The 24,067-nt window shown below is 39.0% G+C and overlaps 1 pseudogene; it reads right to left on the bottom strand.

The window, feature by feature from the left end:
- Positions 1-1,032: 1,032 nt before the first annotated feature.
- LOC134369618 (RRP15-like protein) overlaps positions 1,033-24,067 on the bottom strand; it is a 36,333-nt pseudogene continuing 13,298 nt past the window's right edge.

Here is a 24,067-nt window from a genome sequence, read left to right as displayed (position 1 = left end):
AGGCCAGAGTTTGGGGGCCTGGAGGAAGGAAGGCAGCTTAACCAAAGTGTGCTGAACAAGTGTTTCATTCTGACTGATCAGTCTAGAGGAGCAGTTCAGCTAACCATTTATGAGGCAAAGAATGGGAATTTTAGGGCCGCTGGTTAGCTCAGTTGGTTAGATCATGGTGCTGATAACACCAAGGTCAAGGGTTCTGCCAAAAAAAAAAAAAAAAAGAACGGGAATTTTGAGGGTGTCTGGCCTTGTAAACAAGGGGGGTCCTCCAGAGTCTTATCTAAGTCATATGGGGAAAGGTGGTTTTTTTCCGTAAACCATTCTCCACAGTACAAAGGGCAGGGGGATTTCTTAATCTTCACTGTGTGCGAGGATGACACGGCTCAAGTAAAATTCGACTTTTATGTAATGTACAAATTACAGGTATTTACATATACAAAAAGCTCATGGAAAAATTTGTATTATCTTTTAGTTCTACTTTTCTATGAACTTTTTGAAGAATCCTCATAAACACATGTGAACACACACACACATATATAAAAATGATAGAGAACCACTTACTTCAGTAATATTATAGAATCAGAATTCTAAAATGCCTTGACTGGCCTGAAATAATGAGATACCCCACCAGAGAAAGGAAATCAATTGATAAGAAGGCATACTCAAGGAGAGGAGCTAATTATATACATAATAGCTAATGTAGTGTCAGCTGCCTCTTTCGTATCAGGGAGATGACAGTCACCTTTACCTTGATCAGATAACTGGTGGCCCAGAAAGGCAAATATGGCTCCATCCCCCAATATTATTAGGCAAGCACTTGGGGTTAAAGTTCTGAATATGAAAGCCTTAAGTCAGGGCTAATTCTAGCTCCCCCCGTTCCTCATGTCTCTACACTAGGCCATAGCCACACATTTACCTTTGGTTCGAGTCTCGTCCCTGAGATATCTGAATTTGCAACCTCTAATCAAGAGTACTGTAGACCCACCCTTTGAGGAATGTGCGCAACTGGATCATATTCAGGAAAAAACAAAACAGATGTCAAGGGTCAGAAACAATGGCCACCACATGAGGAGCTGGAGATGTTAGTCTGGAGAAGGTGGGGCAGGAAGTAGGTGGGGTTGGCAAATGACGGGAGAGGTCATCATAACTGTCTCCAAACATCAGAAATGCTGCCATGTGGCAGAAGAGCTGGACTTGTCTGTTTGATCCTGAAAGGGTGGTAAAAGTGGGAGGAAGCTACCGGAAAATAGGTCTTGTATCAGCAGAAGGAAGCATTTTCTTCTTTTTTTTGGTGGCTGGTTGGTGTGGGGATCTGAACCCTTGACTTTGGTGTTATAACACCATGCTCTAACCAAGTGAGTTAAACGGCCAGCCCAGGAAGCACTTTCTAAGAGTTGCTTTCAGGAAGAGGGGCTCTCCATGTCGTGGAAGTTTTGCTGCAAAGCTTCATGGCAGAGCTGCTGGAAGAGATCCAACTATTGAACTGGTGTTTTGGATTAAGTAGCTTTGAAATTCCCTTCTTACTGTGAGACTCTGATTCTTTGAAATAATGTAAAACCCCACTGTTTTGGCCTCCTTGATTTAGAATGAATATAAATCTAATAGTGGGATAGGATAAATTTTTCCTCTACAATGTTTTATAATATTATATTACAATAATTTTATAATATTTATGAAATTATTATAACATAATATAATGTTTTCTAAAACATTTAGAAAAATGTTTTAACTACCTAAAATCAATTAATAAAGACAATAATGTTGATTATGTGCATGATACTATTCTTACAGTTTTATAGAGCAATAACAGAGTGTATAAGGAAAAAATTCCCCCACGGGAATATATAGTTTATATGAGAAGACTTGATAAACCCATGAAGCAATAAGTGAGCCAGAAATTATGATTATTTGTGTCTTATACATTTACAAAATGAAGTGAAATTAGAAAAAAATAATGTGCTGTGTGGAAAACTCAATAAAAGTAAAAGCGGGCCAAGTGAATATAGTGAGTGTGGTTTACACACAAAATATCGGAACATAAATCGAATATTACTAACCAGGTATTGGAAATCAGGCTGTGTTAGAAGAAGTTCTGTCTAAATACTGTACAGACAAATTGAAGAGTCATTGTGGACAACTTCAAGTAGGAGGAAGATGTTGAATTTGTTCCTGAATGTTGGCTATAAGAACCACCAGGCTGAAGAATGGCTTAGAGGGAGGACTGAGGAAGGTAGGTAGTCAGGCAGGACAAGCAGGTTGTCCATCAGGGAGGGTATGTGTCAGGAGTGGAGGGGAATAGGATTGGAAAGATCCATTGTGACACTGAAAATCAGGAAGAGATGTTTGTACTCAGGGCACTAAGGAAGCCAATGTAAGCTGCTCAACCAAAGAACGAAATGCTGTGAGAAAAATAAAAGAGCAGTGTCCAGTTCATTCCCTAAATATTTATTGAGCACTTTATTTTGCACCAGGCATGCACGAGATGCTGAGGATCCCAGTTCTTCAAGGATTTACAGGGATGTGGGTGAGAAGGACAAGTAAATAACATTAAAATTCCATTTGATACATCTTGGATGGACAACGCAGGGCGACACAACATGTGCAAAGCGACGTGGAGAATAAGTGGGAGGTAGGACGGTCACAGGGAGTGCAGGACTGTGGAGCGTAGGAGGGGCAGCAGGTAAGGGTGAGAGGTGGGCCAGGCCAGGGGAAGAAGGGACTTACATGATATCAATAATAGCGAGCATTTTTCAGGGTAAATCAAGCTGCAGGAGGGAATGAGATTGTGAAGGGATTGAGAAGAGAGAAGGCAAAAAAGCAACCCTGGGGAACCCCATGATTTCCTTTTATACCCAGATAATCATCTCCTAGATACTGATCATCTGCTGCCAAAGCAAACTTCCAGTAGCCTCTGCCAGACACCACTCACTGGTGGACCTAGTTTTATGTCTTCGTAGAAAAGTAACAAAATATTCATTTTCTTGAAAACAAGATTCCATGACTGATATTTTGTTGTTGTGTTGTTGTTGTTTTTACTACTTAGAATCAAGAATATTTCTATGATATATTTAAATGCTTTCCCAGGATTGGTTGCATATTCTTACACTAAAATACCACACAGTCACTAAAAATGATGCATAGAAGAGTATTGAAAGATATAAGGAATTGTTCGTTTTATACATTAAAAAAAAGCTGCTATAAAACAATATTTATAATCTTATTTTTTAAAAAGAAAAAACAAAAACAGATTAATCATCCCCTCTTTCTGAGTCTCATTTTCCTTTTCTATAAAATAAAGGTATTAGATTAATAATATTTAAGGGGGTCTAATTGTAAAATTCTGTGACCTAGAAAGAATACCTTATTTTTCCATTGCCTTCCTACATGTTCTCCCTTTTTCCTTTCCATTTTACAAATCTAGAAAATAAATAGTAGTTCAGTAATAATATATTTAATTAATATAATATTTAATCTTAAAAATTCTGTTATATTATTAGTAGGTTAAATGATATACAGATATGATAAGTATTTGAGTATTTATGTATACTTAAAACTTTGCTAAATATTGAGAATTCTACAAACTTCATCTTGAGGGACTTTATAATCTGGTTGGAAAGAAATGGATATGCCTGTATAAACTGATTAATAAAAATTTATGACTAATAAAAATCCCCAAACCAAAACCATGCATTTCATAACTGCATAGAAAAAAGACCAGAGAGGAACCCATGACTTCAGCACGTACACTGATTTCCTCCTGAAGTGACATAGTCGATAGAGAAGGGGAAACATTTTCTACCACTACACTGAGGTGCCACCAGCCTTCCTGAAGCTTTGAGGCTCTGGGGAGGACCGCCATTCTACCAGCTGACTGCCATGCCCCACATAGCCATAGCAAGCTGATCTGCCCAGTAGAATGACCACCTCCAGCCCTCCTGCCCTTTCACTGCTATACCTGCTCTCAACTTCCAGTCTCCCTGTTAAGGACTGAATGTGTGTGACCCTCCAAAATTCTTATGTTTAAGTGCTGATTCCCAAAGTGAGGGTATTGGAGGTGGGGCCTGTCTAAGTTCTTTTCTGCTGCTATAACAAAATACCACCAACTGGGTAATTTGTAAATAATAGAAATTTATTATTATTATTTTTTTTTGTCGTTTTTTTGTGACCGGCACTCAGCCAGTGAGTGCACTGGTCATTCCTATATAGGATCTGAACCCGCGGCGGGAGCGTCGCCGCGCTCCCAGCGCAGCACTCTACCGAGTGCGCCATGGCCTCGGCCCTAATAATAGAAATTTATTTCTTGCAGTTCTGGAGACTGGGAAGTCCAAGATCAAGGTGCCAGCAGATTCAGTGTGTGTCGAGGGCCCATTCCTCATAGATGATGCCTCCTCTGTGTCCTCAAATTCATGAAGACTTCACCCTCATGGCTTAATCACCTCCTAAAAGCCCCACCTCTTAATATTGTCACACTGGCAATGAAATATCAACATATGAATTTTGGGGGGAACACATTAAGACAACAGTAGGGCCTTTGGGAGGTAATTAGGTTTAGTTGAGGTCACGAGGGTGGGAGTCCCCATGATGGGATTAATCAGAACTAATGTACTTGTCCAAAACAAACCCCACAACATTAATATAGGAACTAGTAGATAACACTTTAAAAGCTCTAGTTCATATTCTCAGTGGGATTGGAGAGAATATTTCATGGATAAAACATAAGGAGATCGGTGTGGAAAAAACCACCTGAGAACAAGAAAGAATTCTTGAAAGTGTTAACAGAACAAAATGAGAAACCACCATTGCTGCCCTCCCCCAAACCCCACTTCAATAAAGGAAGTAAGTTGTGATCTTGACACCTTAAAAAAGAAAAAAAGAAAAATTTATAATTTACAAGGCCAACTAATCAAAGAAATAATAGAAGAAAAGTTTCCCTCAAGAATTTATAAGTATTGTTCCTAAAGGAAAGTAGTGCACAAAGTGGAAACCTTTTTTGGATATGTAGCTTAAGCAGTGGTTCTCAACCCAAGCTGCACATTAGAATTTTTAAAATTACCAGTACCTGGCCTCACTCCAGACAAATTAAATTAGATCCCGCAGGGATAGGATCAGGGAATTGGTATATCAAAGAAGCTCAACAATAGATTCTGATGAGCAGCTAGGACCAAGAACCCCTGAGCTAGGCTGAAGACCATTACGAATGCCGGAAGTTGAGGAACTTAAAAGGCTAAGCAGGGAGGAAATAGTGCTGTGGAAATTTTTGTCATAAGCCATGGATGGTTCCACAGGTTTAAGGCACTCTTGAATCTTCACGATATCTAAATGAACAAGAGTGCAGCTACTGGAGCTTCTGAGAACTTTCCTTTGACCACTTGGGTGAGCTGGTAGTGGTAGGTGTGTTTTGGAGGGTAAGGTGTGGGTAAACTGCTCAGTAAATTTTCTGTGTTGAAAAGCTAGTCTATTTTAAGAAAAGATATCTGAAAGAATATATATCAGTGAGAAGGAAAAGAGTAGGACAGCTTTTAAAGCTTCAAAGGACTGACTCACATCAATTTGGTGAAATTCCAGTGGGACAATGAATCTAAACTCATCATTGTCACTTTACACAATCAATGGCATTCACTAATAGGTTAAAGGACAAAATTCATGTCATCTTATAGTTGCTGAAAAAACATTTGATAAAATGTAATGTTCATTCCTAATTTTTAAAATTTTGTAGAAAGCTAGAAATATAAGGAAACTTTCTTAATCTGATAAAGAGTATGTACTCTGGAATCAATGAAACAAGAAATGAACAAGGATACATAAAAATAAGTGTAAGCTGCAGTATGAAAATTTACTAAAGAGCATAAAAGAAAACATTAACAAGTCTAGATACATATAAATTCTTATAATATTTTTTCATATGTAAATTTAAAACTGTGTACGGTGAGAAAAAGCCATATCAAAGTGAAGAGACGTAACACATGGGGGAAATCTTTGTAACATGTATTACAGGCAAAAAACTGTGTTCCTAACATTTACAGATGGACTGTTCACATTAGCCAGATAAAAGGGGAGGGAGAAATTACGTATTCAACTTGTCCCAAATCTACTTACTCTTAACTCGATTGAGCATCAAATAGTTAATTTTTATTTGTATCAAAGTAGTGCATGCAAATTTTTTTAAAAAATGATGCTACTGCTAAGCAAGGTGTGCATTGCAGCTGTTTTCCTGACTAGGGCCTAGTTCTTCTATAGTCTTGGTCTCCACCTTTTCCCAAATCCATTAGGCAAGGCCAGCAAGATGTGTCCTTTTCAGTTCCTTCCCCCCACCGCAAGGTAGTTACATCAAAGGCAGGGCCTATTTATTTACTTCTAGATGCTCAGAGGAGCAAAGGTTAATTACTAATATAGTGCATTGGCTTATCTTGATTCCTAAAGTAGTAATCAAAATATTGTGTCTTGTTGACTAGTATAAGATGAATTCACTGTAAACAATATATTTGAAACAAAAGTATAAGCATGACTCTGTTCTTTCTACCAGTCAAGATTATAATAGCCAAAACCATAAGATACCCACTATCTATGATTCTGAGTTCTTCATTTGTATTTATATTTATAATAAATAGTATTTATTTGTTTTTATTATATATACATTTTAAAGAATGCTTATAACTAAATAAAAATGCCAGCAGTCTTTAGAAAAATGAACAAAGTTCTGAAAGAGAAATTTCCCAGAGTAAGAAATCCACGTGGTTAGTAGGCAGACATACAGACGCTTCACTCATGAGAAACTGAGGACACGCAAACTGAAACGACATGATGTTTTCACCTGCCAGATTGGTAAAGATTTAAATGTTGTTGAGATTATGAGGAAAGATACTTTCATACACTATTGCTAAAATTACAAATTGGTAAAAACTTTCTGGAGGGCAATATATGTTATTTTTTTAAAAAAAATCTTTATACCACTTAGGTCTTCTATTTCCAAGAATTTCTAAGGAAATAATTAGACAAAGGCACAAAGATATAACTACAAGCATATTAACTGTAATAGTATATGTACTAGTGAAAAATAGTGCTAATGAGCATTAATAGAGGACGAGGAGGCATATTTTAAAGACACAACACAGACTGTGCTGAGCTCACCCATGAGTTGTAAATTGTGATGATATTTTCCATAAAGGTTTTGCTAAGCATTGAATAATTGGGGCCAGAAAGGTCAGTGAGAAATGTCTCAACTGCTTTGCCATAGTGAGTTGAATGTATAATATGTACTTAATGGAAAGGCATCTTGCCAAAATAGATAGTTGTCTCCCATACCATCCTGGGGCCTACTTGTTTAATAAAGAACGTTTTCAACCCACTTGGAAATGGTAAATCTAGTACAAAGCTTTCAATTGTTGTGGAGGGGGGCAAAAGAAATCCTAAACTGATTCAAAGAACACAGGGACTAGAATTTCAATTGAAACCAGATGTTCTCATTGTGGTTGTCTTTTAATGGCTATGAGCAGTCAGACCCTAAAACCCACATCTTCAATACAGCCAGACCAAAGTGAGCCATCCACTAACGACTGGACAAATTACCTAGTTCCTCCAAGCATGGCAAACAGGTAACAATACTAGTGACTTTGGTGTGTATAGCGCTTACTAAGAGCTGGGCCCCATGCTTAAGTATTATACCCACCTTATCTCATTTAATTTGAAGAAACCTATAGAATCAAGTGTTTTCTCCATTATGTAAATGAACAAATTGAGACTATGAGAAGACTGCGTGGTTTTCTTAAGGTCATCCTGGAGGAATTTAGGCCCAGGTCAGACTCCACCGCCTGCCTCTTAATTTCCATTGTACAAGAAAGCAGGGCTGGTATTCAACTGGCGAACACCAATGTGGCTGCAATGATTTTCTAAATATTAAAGTATCTCCACATTAATCTGCACATAGCTGCTGGCCTTAGCCTCTCCCCACCCGCAGTGCTCTTCTGCTGCCCTTCCCCAGGACCCCTGGACTGCCCTGTGCAGCACCCAGAGGGGCCACACCAGGCCCAGCAGGGGAACTCAGGAGCCCTTCCAGGGCCTTCTGTTTGGGCAGTGTGCGGGTTAAGTCTTTGCATATCCCCCTGGGTAGAAGAAATCCCTAGTGAGCATAGGTAGAGGTGAGAGCAGGTCTACAAGTTCCATTTTGTTATGCTCCATCTCTAGCTCTGCTGTTTTTCGCATTAAGGTTTCCTACTGCATCCTTAGAAGTCCATCCCATGTTCCCTCTTCGCTGCCTCCGATGAACTCTGGCCTTTCTGTATTGCCTCATCATCCCCGGTGACAACACCGCTTCCTCACATTGAATGATAGTGTAATCATTTTAGAGACCTTTAAAACAGTGATTAAAACAGGTATACTCTCAACAGTGTGTATAACTCAACTGGGGTGACAATGATGTCATCAGCTATAACCAAGTTCACACAAGCACAGGCAGGGACAACTGTTATAATTACTGCCTGACCAACAGTGATGATAAGATCTTTCTCCATTTCGAAGGTTTTAAGTTTGAAAAGATGTGCATTTTAGAGTTGATTAAAATGCACTTTGTTTATTCGAGATAAATTAATTGAACTTTGCCAATGCAAAAACTGAGAGTAAGAGCAGTTAAGCACTTCATTTAAGGTCACAGACCTTGTAATCGATGGAACTGGAATTCAAATCCAGATCTCTCTGACTCCAAAACCCGTGCTTCTTCCCACTACAAGTCGATCACCTGCGTGGGGAGCAAAGTCAGTCATATATGAATATGGAAGACACTATTGGTGTTTCACCTTGTCCCCTCAGCAGCATTTACCAATTTTGTGTTCCCATCCACAGCTTCTGTGGGCTTCCCTCCTAATAGCTTAAGCTTATGGTCTTCTTCAGAGAACTACCCTTGGGCTACTGAAGCAGCTTAACCTGTATACTCCCAGAGCTGAAGTGGAGTTTTCATGCATTCAGGGCAGCCCAAAGGCAATGTCTGATGACCGCAGGAGCAGGAAAGCCCAGCTCCTTTGCCTTGACGCTGGATAAATTCTGTCGTGTAACTGACCCTCCAGAGTTTCCCTCTGGATCAGGCTGAGCCTGGGACTTCACCAGCCCGCCTTCTGACTTTCTCCCTTTCTCTATCCTGCTTTCCCACCCTCTTTCTGCTTTCTCCTGGGAGTCCTTCCTTCATAAGTCACCTGCACACAAATCCTCATCTCAAGGTTAGCTTCTGGGAAGCCTGACGGAAGACAAAGAAGAAACTGGTGAATGAGGCAGCATTATGAATGGCATTGTAATGCCCATCGACTTTGTTAATATATGCACTTGCCTTCAACACTCTTCCAGTCCTTGGGCAAGTCTTCTAATTCCTGATTCTCACTGTTGCATTTCTGACTAACTCAACAACCATCTTCAAGGTCTAGGACTGTTAGCTCTTGTTAAGTCCTGTCCTCTCTTTGCCCCGGGTGAGACCCCTTTGAACTCCTGATCCTAATGACGATCTTGCCATATTCAATATTAGCTATTGGGCTGGAGGCTCTCTGAAACTGCCCTCAAGAATCCTGTTTTCATTCTTGTCACTCTTTGGGCCCAAATCTAGATTATTCTAGAGGCAGGTTCCCTGGGCTCTGCATTAGGAATCAGTAAAGTCTGGATTTTCCTTCCAATAAAAATTATGATTAGAGTCACACAGTGCTGGAATGGGAAGAGTGCTGAAAGTTTATCTGGCCAGCTAGAGAGAGGAAGGAACTTGCTCAAGGTCACAGAAAGAGTTAGCCGGAAAACTGTGTCTAGAAACCACAGTTCTGCTTCTTGTACTGCTGTACCCTTAGCTCTGGAGCTAACATATTTCCAAGTAAGACACAGAACAAATCTGGTTTCAAGGAGGGAAATTCCCTCCATTTTGTATGATAAGTTCAAATCCCATTTATATTTAAGAATACCTAAATTATCCTCCCTTACAGTGCTCAGCGTCCTCAAGACCTTCACATTTTTCTTCCCATGCAGAAACCTAATTCTGTCACCTCTTATCTGGGGTACCCTAGGAACTTCTGTTCACTTCTTTGGGAAGGGACAAGGAGCAACTCACTCAGGCCAGGCACTGCAGAAGAGCCTCACTGGAATTTTCTCTTCATCTCAGAATTTGATCCCTACTCGCTTTTACCTCAAGAGGATAAAAAGGAAAGCCCAGAAAGGACATTCACTGAAAAAAATCATACTCCAGGTTTGTGCTGTGGTGTTGCCCACAGAAATCTCTTCTGGGAAAATAGGGGTTAATTAGCCTTGGGCTTAATTTAGGAGAGAGCAGATTTGGGACTTGCTTTTCACACATCTTACTCCTGCATAGAGAAAGGCATTATTTCAAACTTTACCAGCCTGAGGCAGTTATGACGTGCACAAAGGTTAGTTTTGGAGACCTTCATCTGGTAGCTCCTCTACCCTCTGATAATGCCCCTTAGTTCTCGGGGTTCCCTGTTACCCTTTGTCTTCCCTGGGGGAAAATGTAGCCCAGTGGAAAGAGCTGGACCAAGTGGAAGATGGTCTGGGTGTTGTCATCATTAACATATTCCAGGCACCCCAGATCCTGGCACCCAGTTGGGAACTGGGAGATCCAGGTAACTGCCTGAATGACACTGTATGTGTTATTTAGCCTTTCTGAGTCTCAGTAACTCCAGTTATACTATGGGTGAACCATAGTTCCCCATCCCAGCTCACTGTAGAGCATTTTTATAACGTATCACCTTCCCTTAGGTCTTTGCTTTCTGCTAGGTGATGTTGGGCCTTAATGAATGAACTAGTTAAGCCAGTTTCCTAAACTTCAGTCACTCCTACTCCACCTTCATGATTTTTACCATATCTGCATAATGTATGTACTGTTACAATTTAGCATTCACATTTAAATGAGCTGACAAGGTAAATTTAAATATATTTATATTTATAAATCACAAGGTAAGCTAACTTAAATTATTTTAAGCAATACTATCTGTGAAAACCCAGGTTTAAGGTCCTAGTCACATTTCTTCCTAATACATATTACAAATCAATACATAACTATTAAAAAACACTCTGACTACAATCACCTCATTGAAACCCAATAAGATGTATACCATGTTTTGGGAAAGGAATGTCTGTTGTGTGTTGGCTCACTGATAGCACGTTGGCAGTTCTCAGGTACTGTACAAGGCATAAAGTGAACTCCTCACAGGAGGGCAGGAGGCTGTTATCAAATTTGACTTGTGTAACAGTAATTCTTCTTGGGGTTCACTATATAAATTTATATGAGGTCTATCAACTGGAAAAGGCTGAGGGGTTTGTGTGACTCAATGTACAAGTGGTACAGAATGTGCTGTGGGTAAGACCCGGAAAGTTCTTCTGTTGATTGAATATGAGATATAAGGTCATGGGCTTAAAATCCATATCCTAGAGCTCCATTAGGCAATAAGAGGATCTGCTCAAATAGTAACATGGTGCCAAAGGGTGACAATCACAACTGTGACTGCTTTTACAGTCAGAGCGACATTGTTATATTATAGCACGATTGCCTTGTAATTATTGCTAATTTGTTTAGTATTGTCTAAAGACTTTTATTTCTTTCAAGTGTACCACTAATATTCAAAAATCTCCTGCAGGCCAAAAATGTTCAGTACTGCTGGCATAATGCTTTATGCCAGTTACGGTGCACAAAATGCTTAGAGACCCATAAAGGTCATGTTGGTAGAAATTCCAGGAGAACTTGCAGGTCAACAAGGCATCAATGTGAGAAAAACATCTGCCTCAGTCACTGATAATCACAGTTAAGTCTTTGCTTTTTACGTCATGGATAGGCAATAGATAGAAGCATGCGGGAAAAGACCCATTTATACTTTGCTTGGTTTGCTTCTGAAGGAATTCTTGAATGCCTTTGCTGTCATTGGCCCTACACTGGCACTGAATTATTTGAGGTTAATTCTACTTTCTCTGCCTAATTCCAGTTACACATACTCTAATTTACTTATTTTCTTATCAAATTTGTTTTGATGAGTTATATTTTTTCTAGTCATTTATCCATTTATTCTGTGCCTTAGTCAGTTTGAGCTGTTATAACAAAATACCACAGACTGGGTGGCTTATAAACAACAGAAATTTATTTTTTAGTTCTGGAGCTGGGAAGTCCAAGATTGAGTCGCTGGCAGATTTCACGTGCGGTGAGGGCCTGTGTCCTGGTTCACAGATGACCGTCTTCCTGCTGTGTCTTCACATGGTGGAAGGGGTGAGCTTGCTCTCTGGAGGTCTCTTTTATAAGGGCACTGATCTCATTTGCAAGGACTCTACCCTTACAGCCAAATCCACTCCAAAGGCCCCACCTCCAAATACCATCACGCTGAGGGTTTGGTTTCAACACAGGAACTTGCAGGGGAACGCAAACATTCAGTCTATTGCAATCTGTTTTCAGATTTATTGTCAAAAACTTATTCTTAGTATTCTCTTGTTTTAAAAATTTTTTGGTGTATCTATAGTAATGTCCCCTTTTACTCCTAATATTGGTTATTTATGCTTTCTGTTTCTACTTTTCTTTTTTTACCAATTTGCCACATTTTTGTGTATTTTATTTTAGTCTTTTAAAAGAGCCAAATTTTGGCTCTGCTGATTCTCTCTAACTTAGCTTCTTTATAATCTATCTTTACACTGCATCTCTTGGCATGTACTGCAATATTTGTGGGTGAAAAAAATTTCCTAGTAACTCAAAGCTGTTTCTCTAAATGAATTAAAGTCCACTTATCTGGAAAGACTTTAAAAAATTTACTGTGTGGGTGTATTTTCTTATTTTCTGTCTACTTTTCTAAACTTGTTTTACTATTGTTACTTGAATTCTCTTCCTTTGGTAAACACTTTCCCCAGTTCAGGGTTTGTTCCTTCTGAGTTTTGTTGCTGTTCAAAATCTGAAGCATAGTGAGAAAGCCCTGTTTCAAGGGCAGTAAGAGATTAGTGTGGTTTATTCTGAAAAGCTCAGGCTCAAGTTAGGCTCTGAAAGATGATTAGGATTTGGATATGGGGGGCAGTGGAATTCTGGGTCAGATTTGAAGGTGCTGTGTCTTGGCAACAGTAAGATGATCCCTGCTTGCGGCAACCACCACCACCCAAAACCTGTTGATTCAAAGTAATATCTCCCCACTGTTCTCTCTGACTTTCTGTGCCCCGGGGGCTCAGGTTCAGGCCATCTTTCAATGTCTCAAGTCTGTGCTGTTCTCTCTCACCACAGGGCCTTTGAACATGATCTTCCCGCTGCCTGACACCCTCTTTCCTGTCTCTGCCACCTTCTCCCACTTTATTTCTATTCTCCTTTCAGATATCTATTTAACCTTTGTCTTTTCTTCATGAATATCTTTCCTGATTCTCATGAAAGAAGGTCAAATTCCACTATTACAATTTGTTATGATTGTAGTTTTAGATTAATTATATGATTCAATGATTAGCATTCATCTCCTGCTCTAGAGTGTAAACTCCTTGAGGGCAGGAACTATATCTATTATTTTTTCCCCTTTGCCCAGTGCCTTACATAGACTAGGCACTCAGATAATAGTTGTTTAATTTTCTCTCATTTGCTCATTAGTTAACACATAACTGAACAGTGTAGAGACCTACAATCTCCATTTCTAGGGACATAGTGTTCCAACAAGAGCTACTTGATCCAGGACTGCTCAGAAATTGAGAGGCCTAAGTTATTCCCACTTATTAAAAGAAATGAAGACATGCAAAACAGACAGAAAAATTATGCTATTTTAAATGTTCACATTGAGGCAGGTAACACTTTAACACATACAACACAATGCAATATGATTGTGCTACTCCCAAGATAATTATAGGATTTATTACATTATTCTTTTGAAGTACACTCAGGCAGTGTGGATTGGTATTGGGGTTCCAGCACAAAGGTGTACAATGCATGTCTTTCTTCAACTGCATAATTGTATCTGTTGGCCCTCTGTGTAGCCTCCTAAGTTGGAGACCCTTTGTGGAAGTGACGTCGACTTAGTCAACAAGTGATATTGTCTTAGTTTGGGCTGCTGTAACAAAGTACCATAGATTGGGTGGCTATAAACAACAGAAATTTATTTCTCACAGTTTTAGAGACTGCAAGTCTGAGATCAGAGTGTCAGTATGGTTGGGTTCTGGGGAGGGCCCTCTCGTAGGTTGCAGGCTGCAGTCATCTGGTTGTATCTTCATCTGGTGGAAAGAGAGCTAGAGACTCTATGGGGTCTCTTATATAAGGGCACTAATCCCATTCATGAGGCTTCTTCCTTATGACCTAATCACTACCGAGAGGCCTCTACCTCCTAATACTATCACACTGGGTGTTAGGATTTCAACAGATGGATGTGGTGGGGGACACAAACATTCAGTCCATTGCAGATGCCCAAACCACATCTTTCCTATCGATTCCCATCCCATGGTAAGGCCTGCTTGACCAAGGATACTGATCTATCAAAGAAAGACCAGGTAGAAGGAGATTTTCTCCTTGGAAAAGGGAGAGAGAGGGAGACAGACCCTGGAAGTTCTCTTCTGCACAGCATACACCTTGACCTGGGAACACACCCACACAACCCATTTGGCAGGTGAAGCCCTGCAGATGGGTTGGAAGTGTCAGTCAATCTTAACTCCGTGATGCCTGCTCCTGTGTCTCTGGGTCAGTCTTACCACATAACATGTGATTTTAGTTTGATTTCCAATGTGGGGAGCAATGTGACCCAGGTAATCCTCTGTTAACTTCCCACCGCCCACCATTACTGTCATGGAATATTGCTCCATAAGATAGTCCCCACTCCCAGCACTCCTGGGACTATCTGAACGACCAGTCAATTTCTCAGCCACAGAGTTATGTTAAGAGATTTAACAAATATAAAAAATATTATATAACACATACTCCAAAATTATAGGTAGGCTTTTTGCACATGGAATATGGGAATTTCTGGGTTAACATCCATCTTTAAAGACTGTTCACTGCACTTTTATTGTTTTCCTTGGAGAGGAGTGAGGAAACTAGAGATCCAGTTGCTTCTGTGTGTAGCTCACCTGTGCTTTCCAGGTGCTGCTGAATGTATCCGGTGACCAGGAATGGAAGGATTAAAACCGAGTATTCACAGCTCTCTTTTACCCCCTAAAGAGAATTGTGAGTCTAGCACCCCCACCTCTCCTTTTCCCCTGACAGCTGAGGCAGATTCTGTCTTTACAAGGTTGCTTTCTGGGCTTTTATGATGCAGAATTGGGACAATGTTAGAAAATATATAGAACATAGAAGAAATGGGATGCGGTATTTTCATGGAAAATGTCTCAGATTTATTCACAAGAGAGAAGAAAGAGGGGAGGATAAAAGGGGATAAGAAAAGAGAGGAAATTCAATTTTTTTAAAAAAGAGTTTCATAATTGAGAGTCGAGGTCAAGGAGAGAAAATCTGGATTTGGAGGACAGTTCTTTTGCATGTGGAGGATATTGAAAGTGGTGGTGGTGAGAGAGGGGGTTTTTACAAAATCTAGTTTTTTAAAAAATTAAAAATATACTTTCCCATGCTTGATGCTTTTCAAGAGAGGTGATAGTATGACTTTAATAGATTTCAGTTAGCTGGATTTCTGGACTGTTTCTTTGAATGCAAACCTGCTCTGAGATTAGGCTTCTTGGGACCTCAGATCTATTCGAGTTAGAGTTAAAATATTGCAGTAAGGAAGTTGCTTCCTCACTGAATGGTCTTTCTTCTTTCTCAGGCTTTAGATCTTCCTTACTGATGTGGTTGAATTATGACCTTCCAGGAAGTTGTTGGTCTGGATATACCTTAGTGTCTTAGCCTGGGTTCTCCCCAGAGCAGATCCTCAGGCAAAGATTTGAGTAAATTATAGGTAAATTATTTGGGACTGCAATCCCAGGGGAAGTGAGACAGGGAAGGAGAAGCAGCCTGGCACTGGTGTGGAGGACTAGTGTTCAATCCCGTGGGACCTTCTGAGGAGCTTTATGAAATGTATCTCAACACCGTCCTCCCAGGGAACACAAAGCATTTATCCGTTGGCTCTGATCTATCAGTCATGGGTAGGCCCATAGGTCTTAATTGTCCTGAGCTTTTGACTTGTGCCTGCTTGAGAGTTCAGCAGGTTCTCAGGGACATCCACTCTGTAGGTGACAAAGAAGCTACAGGGCACGAAGCCAGAGGCCCCTGGTGTGGAATAGAGACAAGATGTCCTCCGAGTCTGCCCAGAATGGTTGCCCCAGCAGCGGCATGAAAACCATGGCATATGCAAGAACACAGACTGCTTGGGAAATGGCAGTGTGTCTGCCAGGACTGTACATGTCAAGGAGAATAGGGGGAGAAGAGAAGGTTGAATGAGACTGTGCAGACATATAGGCTGAGCCAAAGGATGTGGACCTCATCCTGAAAGCAATGGGGAGGCAGCGAAAATTTGATGCAAAAGAATACATCTGACCTAATCAGCTCTGTATTTTAGGAAAAAAAGCTAATAATGCTGGTCACAGTGCACAGGTGGATGAACGGAGGCGTGTGGCGGTTGTTACGGAAAGGGTCGAGCCTGTTAGGAGCCGATATAGACAGTCCAAGTGAGAGAATATGAGGACTTCGGTTCATATCATGTGAATGGAGTAGATCCCATTCTTTGGGTTCCAGGCCTGGCTGCTCTTCCATCCTTCTAACCATCTTTGGTTCATGCATGAGCACGTGACACCAATTTGTGCCAATGAGTTTCAGTTCTGGGACCTTTATTTTATTTTAGCTAAATAGAAAGAAATTTATTCTTTCTTCTGGGATTGACAGGCTGATGCAAGGCTGGATCTTCTGGGGTCTGTAGAAATTTTGGCTAAAAAGAAGTCAAAACAGAAAAATACCTAGCAGAAAATGGAGAGAGAAAAACAAGGCCTGGTGACATGATTGAGACTCTCGACATTTTTTGTCAAGTGACCCAATAATTTCCCTGTTTTGCTTAGGTCAGTTTGAGTTTGACACTTGTCACCTGGACTTGCAAGCAAGGAAGTCCTGATCAATAGAGCACCTGTAAATTAAAGGTGCAGGCCTCAGTGACCTTTGGGTATTGATAGCTAATTACCCCATCTCATAATCATAGGACCTTGTCACCATTCCCTCCCCCCCTCAGGTCCCCTCAGCTATTTCTCCAGGTGTCGTACGTGCATATGCTCCTGACAAGGTCTCTCACATCCTTCAGCTCCAGTCTCTTGTTGATGGCTCCTACCTGTAAGTCACTTGAGGGAGGGCCTCACCACTGTCCAAGCTACCTGGACCTCCATGAGGACTGACCACCTCTCTTAGCCCATTTGTCATTCTGTAATAGAAGACTGGAGACAGGATAACTTGTAAAGAACAGAAATTTATTTCTCTCAGTTCTGGAGGCCAGGAGGTCCAAGATCAAGGAGCTGCCAGGTTGGGGTGTCTGGTGACAGCTGCGCTTTGCTTCCAAGATGGTGCCTTGTTGTTGCATCCTCCAGAGCAGAGGAACACTGTGTCTTCACATGGCAGGAGGGGGAAGTGAGCCAGCAAGCTGAGGCTGCAGAAAGCCTCTTTTATAAAGGCCTTAATCCCATTCATGAGGGGAGGTGCCCTCATGTCCTAATCACCTCTGAAAGGCCCCACCTCTCGATACCATCACATTGGCCAATAAGTTTCAACACCTGAATTTTGGAGGGGACACATTCAAGCCACAGCACCATGCCACTGTATAATCTCAGTTTAGATTCCATTACAAACACAAAGCAGCTGCTGTGGATGAGAAGGTAAAATGGGTTCAGTGTATAGCAACACTGAAATCTCTCATAGACACAAGAAGAAAAGGTTCACAGTTTATTACCAAAAGGTGGCTTACATAGAAATCCAATTTTAAACAAGAAGCTTAAAGATATTGACTCCATGAACAAAAAATCAGAATTCAGAAACAGTGAGGAAACCCATGGTAGTTGTGTGGAAAACACTTACAAGGACACATGGAAACTTGCTAAAGTGAACGTATGTTTCAACATCTTTAAAAAAAAAACACTCTACAAAAGGCTAAAAGTAAAGTTTAATTATTGCTTTGAAAAGCCACGTATATCAAATGTGTGTTAAGAACAACTACACGGGGCTAGATTCCTGTCTAAAGTTTTAGTAAATAATTCAAAATAACTCTGAGGTTATTGTTAAGTTAATGGCTTTTACTGAGGACAGCTGTCTACATTAGAGTCAAATCATCTCATGGTTGCTTCCTTTAGGGAATATAAATCCTCAGGAAATCTGTCAGTATAAAATGGACCACTCAAAAGCCAGTCTCTTCTGTTCTTTAAAGGAGTGCTTGATGATTGGTACTTAATTTTTTGGAAGAAATAAATGTAGTGGTAGAAGTTATCTCACAGCATCTTTGAAGTATTTCATGATAGTCCAACACAATTAAAGCTTTTATTTAATGCAAGGCAGTGCTCTGTGCAAACACAGTCTGAACAAAGCTGAGTTCCAATTTCAGTTCAATAATGAGCTTGGCCACCTTACCCAAGCATCTTCCATCAAAATGGGTCTCAGGGAATACTTAGATGACCCCTTTATTGTCCTGATCTATTTCCAGTAGACTTTAAAATTAAAGTTCAAAATTGCAAGGAAAAGTAAAGAGATAATGGGAAGGAACTTGCAGTGTTGAAAGATATATCACCCAATAGCAGTATGTGAATCTAAACCAAACAAATTATGAAATGATTGGAAAATTTAACAACTATTAAATATTTGGTAATATTAAAGAATTACTGTTGATTTTTAAAAGATGTGATCATGGTATTGTGGTTATGTTTAGAAAAGAGAGTCATTACCTTTTAGGGAGCCATGATGAAATGTTTGTGCATGAAATGATGCGGTCTCTGGGATTGCTTCAGAAAAATAAGGGGTGACGTAATGGATGAGGGTGTGAAAAACATTTAATTAGTTGTGAATTGATAGTTGCTGAAGCTAGGTAATGGGTAAGTGGGAATTCATTGTGCTATTCTGTTTTAGTATTTGTTTGAAATTCACCGCAATTGTTTATGTCCTTTGGTAGGAGTATTGAGCTGAGTCTCTTTTTGCTAGCTTGTTCTCTACTCTTTCACTGCTAGTTTCCCTCAGGACCTCTTCTCTTTTCATTCTTTTCCTATTCCCTTTATTATCTCATTTGCTCCCATTGCTTTCATTACCAACCGTCTGTTGACAAATCTCAAATCTGGATCTTCTCCTATGTATCCAGCTCCATCTACATATTTCTTGACTTGGATGTCCCAAAGGCAACTCAGACTCAGCTGAGCTCAGCATTTCTATTTTCCAAACCTGCTCCTTTTCCTGAATTGCTCTCTCAGTGACCACAGAGAATCATGTACATTCCTTTACTTGGTGCTTGTGCCTACAATTCTAGTTTCTACAACTTAATCTTGTAGTTATTAATTTAGTTATTAATTTCATGAGTGAATTGAGTATATATTGCATGCCTGTCATTAGGCATTCTTTTAGTTTTTGTTTTTTGGTGACTGGCCTGTAGGGGATGGAACCCTTGACCTTGGTGTTACAAGGCAGTGCTCTAACCAGCTGAGCTAGCTGGCCAGCCCAGATGTTCTATTATCCTGGGATATATCTGACAGCTTAGCACAGTGTTTGGCATAGACCTGGCTGTTAAAGATCTCTTGTTAACCAATTCCTCTTTTTTTCTTAATGAAACATTTCAAGTATGCCAGGAAAAAAAAAAGATGAAAAAATAACAAATGATGATCTGTGTACCCACAACCCAGTTTAAGAAGTAAAATTTTAGAGATAAAATTCAAATCTCTGTGTACCCTCCATGATTCCCTCTCTCTCCCTCCTTTCCCAGAGGCAATCGATGTCCTCAATTTGATGTTTATCATTCCAATAAATGTATTTATATTTTTTAATACTATGGAGTATTCTTTTGAATGTTTCAAGCTTCGTATAAACTATGTCACACTATTTGTATTCTTTTATAGCTTTGTTGGCCTAATGTTACATTTTAGGGATATATCCATGTTGATGCAGGACATTAATTCATTCATTTTCACTGTTGTACAGTATTTTGTTGTTTATCCATTCTCTCGTTGATGAACATTTAGGTTGTATCCATTTTTCTCTATTACAAAAAGTGCTGCAATGAATATTTTTCTTTGCTCACTTGGAGTAGAATTGTTGGGTGACTTTATTGGATGTTACTAAAGTATAAGTAATTATAATCCCAGATGCAAGTAGGGCAATTCCTGTTGCTTCACATTCTTACCAACATTTGGCATTGCCAGATTTTCAAATTATTTGCTCATCTGATAGGAATGAAGAGTAATTCATTGGGATTTTTTTAAATTTAATAATATAGAAATGTATTATGATGAACTCTTGAAAACAAAAATGTTCTTACTATCTGATTTAGAAAATTCAAAACTGTTGTAAGAGAAGAGATGCAGAAAACAAGTGAGGGAAAAAACTTAGATCATAATGAGAAATGAATTTTGAGCTTAATTTCAATCTTCCATAACAAAGTCTGTCAAAGAAAATGATTGATAGTTACATATTTAACAAGTCACATAATATATATAAAGATTATTAAACTCTAAAAGAATTATGTAAAGTTAATGTTTGATTAAAATATTTACACCAATGGTGCTTTGTAGACTGCTTAATAGTCTTTTTTTCTTTTTTTGATTCTTTAAAAAGATCAACAAAATTGGCAAAGCTTTATCTAGACTGACCAAGAAAAAAAAGAGAGAAGACAGATATTACTAAAATCAGAAATAAAGCAGGGGCATGGTAGAATGGTTGCTTCGTCTATTACACTGTAGTGGGCTTTGAGGACAGAAACATCCTCTTCTTTTTCTGGTCTCTGCTGGTGACTCACCTTGTGTCACTGCAGTCGGGTGTCTGGTGGGCCACCTGCTCAGTAGCTGTGGCTACTGCTGTGGTGTCAAGCTGCTTTTGCTGCAGCCTTGGCTGTGGCCGTGGCTGTTGCGGGTCACCCGTGAAGAAGTGGTGTTTTCAGCAAGCTCTTTGCCTGCTTCCCAGCAGAGGGGCCTGCCCTGACTCCTGCCTAAGGACCCCAGGTGTTCTCTGTTTTTAGCCTGCATCCAGGCAGAGGGGGCTGGCCCTTGGCTCCTGCATAAGGACCCAGGGTGTGTTCACTCATTGAGATTTTAAATTTCATTTTTCTGATTACTACTGTGATCAAGCATCTTTTTTGTGAATTTATTGGCCATTTAAAGTTTCCTCTTTTGTGAATTGCCTGTTTATATGTTTTTCTTAAATTGTGGTAAAAATATGCACAAACAAAATTTACCATTTAAACTATTTTCAACTGTACAATTTGGTGCCATTAGGCACATTCATTTTGTTGTGCAACCTATACATACCTTCTTAATTTTCTATTTCAGTATGTTTAAAACTGTTATTTTATATTGTGATTCAGTATGTACATATGCACACACACATACAGCTACATAACTGCAAGAAAAATTTTATGAAGTGATATTTATTTTTAATATGGGGGATGCACAAAGATATTTTCTATTCTAATCTATTTTATATTATTAAATACTTGTCCACAACTTATGAAATTGATTTCAGGACCCACTAATGGGTGAACTAAAGTTTTAAAAATACTGTCTTATTGGATTTTTTTTATTTCTCTATTTTATTTTGAATACTAAGCCTTTGTTGGTTACATACTTTGCAAATGGTTTTACTAGTGTAGGTTGTCTTTTAATGTTACTCATGATGTTTTGATGAACTGAAATTTTCGATTTTAATGTAATTAAATATTTTAATTTTTTCTTTATGTTTTGTGCTTTTTGTGTCTTGTTTTAGAAATCCTTCTTTTTCTCACAGTCTTAAAGATATTCTCCTATATTGTCCTTTAATTTGTTTTAAAACTCTAATTTTCTACTTAGATATTTAATCAACCTGGAATTGATTTTTGTATATGTTGTGAGGTAAGGATATAACTTCCTTTTATACCATTTGATATTATATGGTACCATATATGGCACCATATGATACCAATTTTTCCAGCACCATTTATTGAACAGTCAGTCTTTATCCCACTGATCTTCAATGCCACCTCTGTCAAACACCATGTTCTTATGTATGACTGGGTCTGTTCTTGGGGTCCCTATTCTATTCTGCTAATCAATTTATCTATCTCTTTACTAATACTATATTGTCTTAGTTACTATTATTTTATAATAAATTTTGACATCTGGACAGGTATGTCTCCCTGACTTCTTCAAAATTGCCCTGGTTATTCTTAGCTTCCACATAAATTTTGGAATCAGGCTGTCAAGTTTCATGAAAAACCATATTGGTGTTTTTATTGGAATTACATTGAATTAATGGATTAATCTGGGAATATTGAAATGTTTAAAACATTGACTTTTCTCACCCATTAAGACAGTATATCTCTCTACTTATTGAGATCTCCTTCAATGCCTTTCAGTAAAGTTTTAAACTTTTATCCAAATAGGTTTTGTTCAAATTTCGTTAGATTTATTTGTGAGTACCTTACCTTCTAGTTTGGATTGCTATTGTAAATGGTGTCTTTTCTTTTAAAATTAGGTTTTCGAATTTTTCTTCAATGTTGTATAACCAGAGTTGCAAACTATGGCTTGTGGGCCAAATCCAGCCTCCTACCTGTTTTTGTAAATAAGATATTAGGGGAAGACATCCATGCCCATTTGATTACATACCGTCTTTGGATGCTTTTGCACAACAATGGCAGAGTTCAATAGGATAGAGATGACCACGTGGCCTGCAAAATCTAAAATTTACTATTTGGCTCTTTATAGAAAAAATTCGCTGACTCCTGATGTACAGGAACACCATTAATTTTTGTATATGTGTCTTATATGGCTGAACTCATGTTAGTGCTCATGATTTTGTTGATTCTCTTAGAGTATTGATGTAAACTATCATAGTATCTATCATTAATGATACTTTTGTTTTTCCTGTCCAGACTTTATGCTAGCTTGGTTCTTTTGAGCAACGTAGAATAAAAGTAGTGATAGCTAGCTTCCTAGATTTATTCCTGACTTTAAAGAAAATACTCCTCACCTTTCGCCATTAAGTAATAGGTTTGCTTTCAATTTTTGGTAAATACTACATATCAAATTAAGGAAGTTCTCTTCTATTTTTAGCTTTAAGTGTTGCTTTTTAAGTGTCAGTGGATGCTAAGTTTATCAAATACTTTTCTGATATCTTTTGAAAACCTACTGAATCGTGGGCTTTTCTTTTGATTCTTTAACCATTGAGTATTAAAATATGAAAAATTATTAGAACAAATAAAATCTATTTATATTTCCTTCCTGTTTTCTAATTTCCTTTTTCTTCCATCCTTTGATAATGAGATCTCAATTTTATTCAACCACACAAAGTTATCAAATTAAAATGAACCCCTTAGCAATAACTACATGCTTCTGACTGTAGCAGAGCTGAGATTGGTTAAGTGGTGTCAACTCCATGACTGCAAGTTCTTTCTGGTGGTAATGGAGTCAAGGTGGACAGCATATGCAGAAGACTGAAGAAGCTCAGCAGACTCAGTGGATACCCTGAAGGAAAGTAGCAGCACCTAACGGATGCTGATTTATTCCCCAAAACTGTGAGACACCCCTGTGCCTTCCCAGAGTCACTTTGGTTCTGGAGTGAAGGTAGGGAGCTCTTAGCCAGGAATGCATTAGGCTGTCCGGGCTTGAAGAATTAGAGCTCTATAACCCTACCTGCAGTATTCTAAGTGCTTCTTTACTTAGATCAAAGTTTTTGCATGCCAATAAGAGCTATTGTAGAGCTTCAGCAATGCTTCTAGAGACTTGCCAGTGAGCTATTTGGTGGATTAGATATTTGCCAGCATATTTTCCACAATGGGCCATGAACTGGCAATTACACAGCAGAGAAATGGTAACTGTAAAACACTCAAGCACGTTTTGGGATTCTTTGGCTTTATTTTGATTTCCTTGCTAATGCTGCTTCCAACCACCAAAGTGCCAGACAATAAATCTTAATTCTTTCCTGTTTCTACAAAAATTAAGGGTACTTTCCTATGGGCTCTATCATCACTGGTTAACAGCTACATAT

Source organism: Cynocephalus volans, chromosome 1 (assembly GCF_027409185.1).
Source record: "Cynocephalus volans isolate mCynVol1 chromosome 1, mCynVol1.pri, whole genome shotgun sequence".
In the NCBI taxonomy this organism is placed as follows: domain Eukaryota; kingdom Metazoa; phylum Chordata; class Mammalia; order Dermoptera; family Cynocephalidae; genus Cynocephalus; species Cynocephalus volans.
This window is presented reverse-complemented; position numbering and strand designations above follow the sequence as displayed.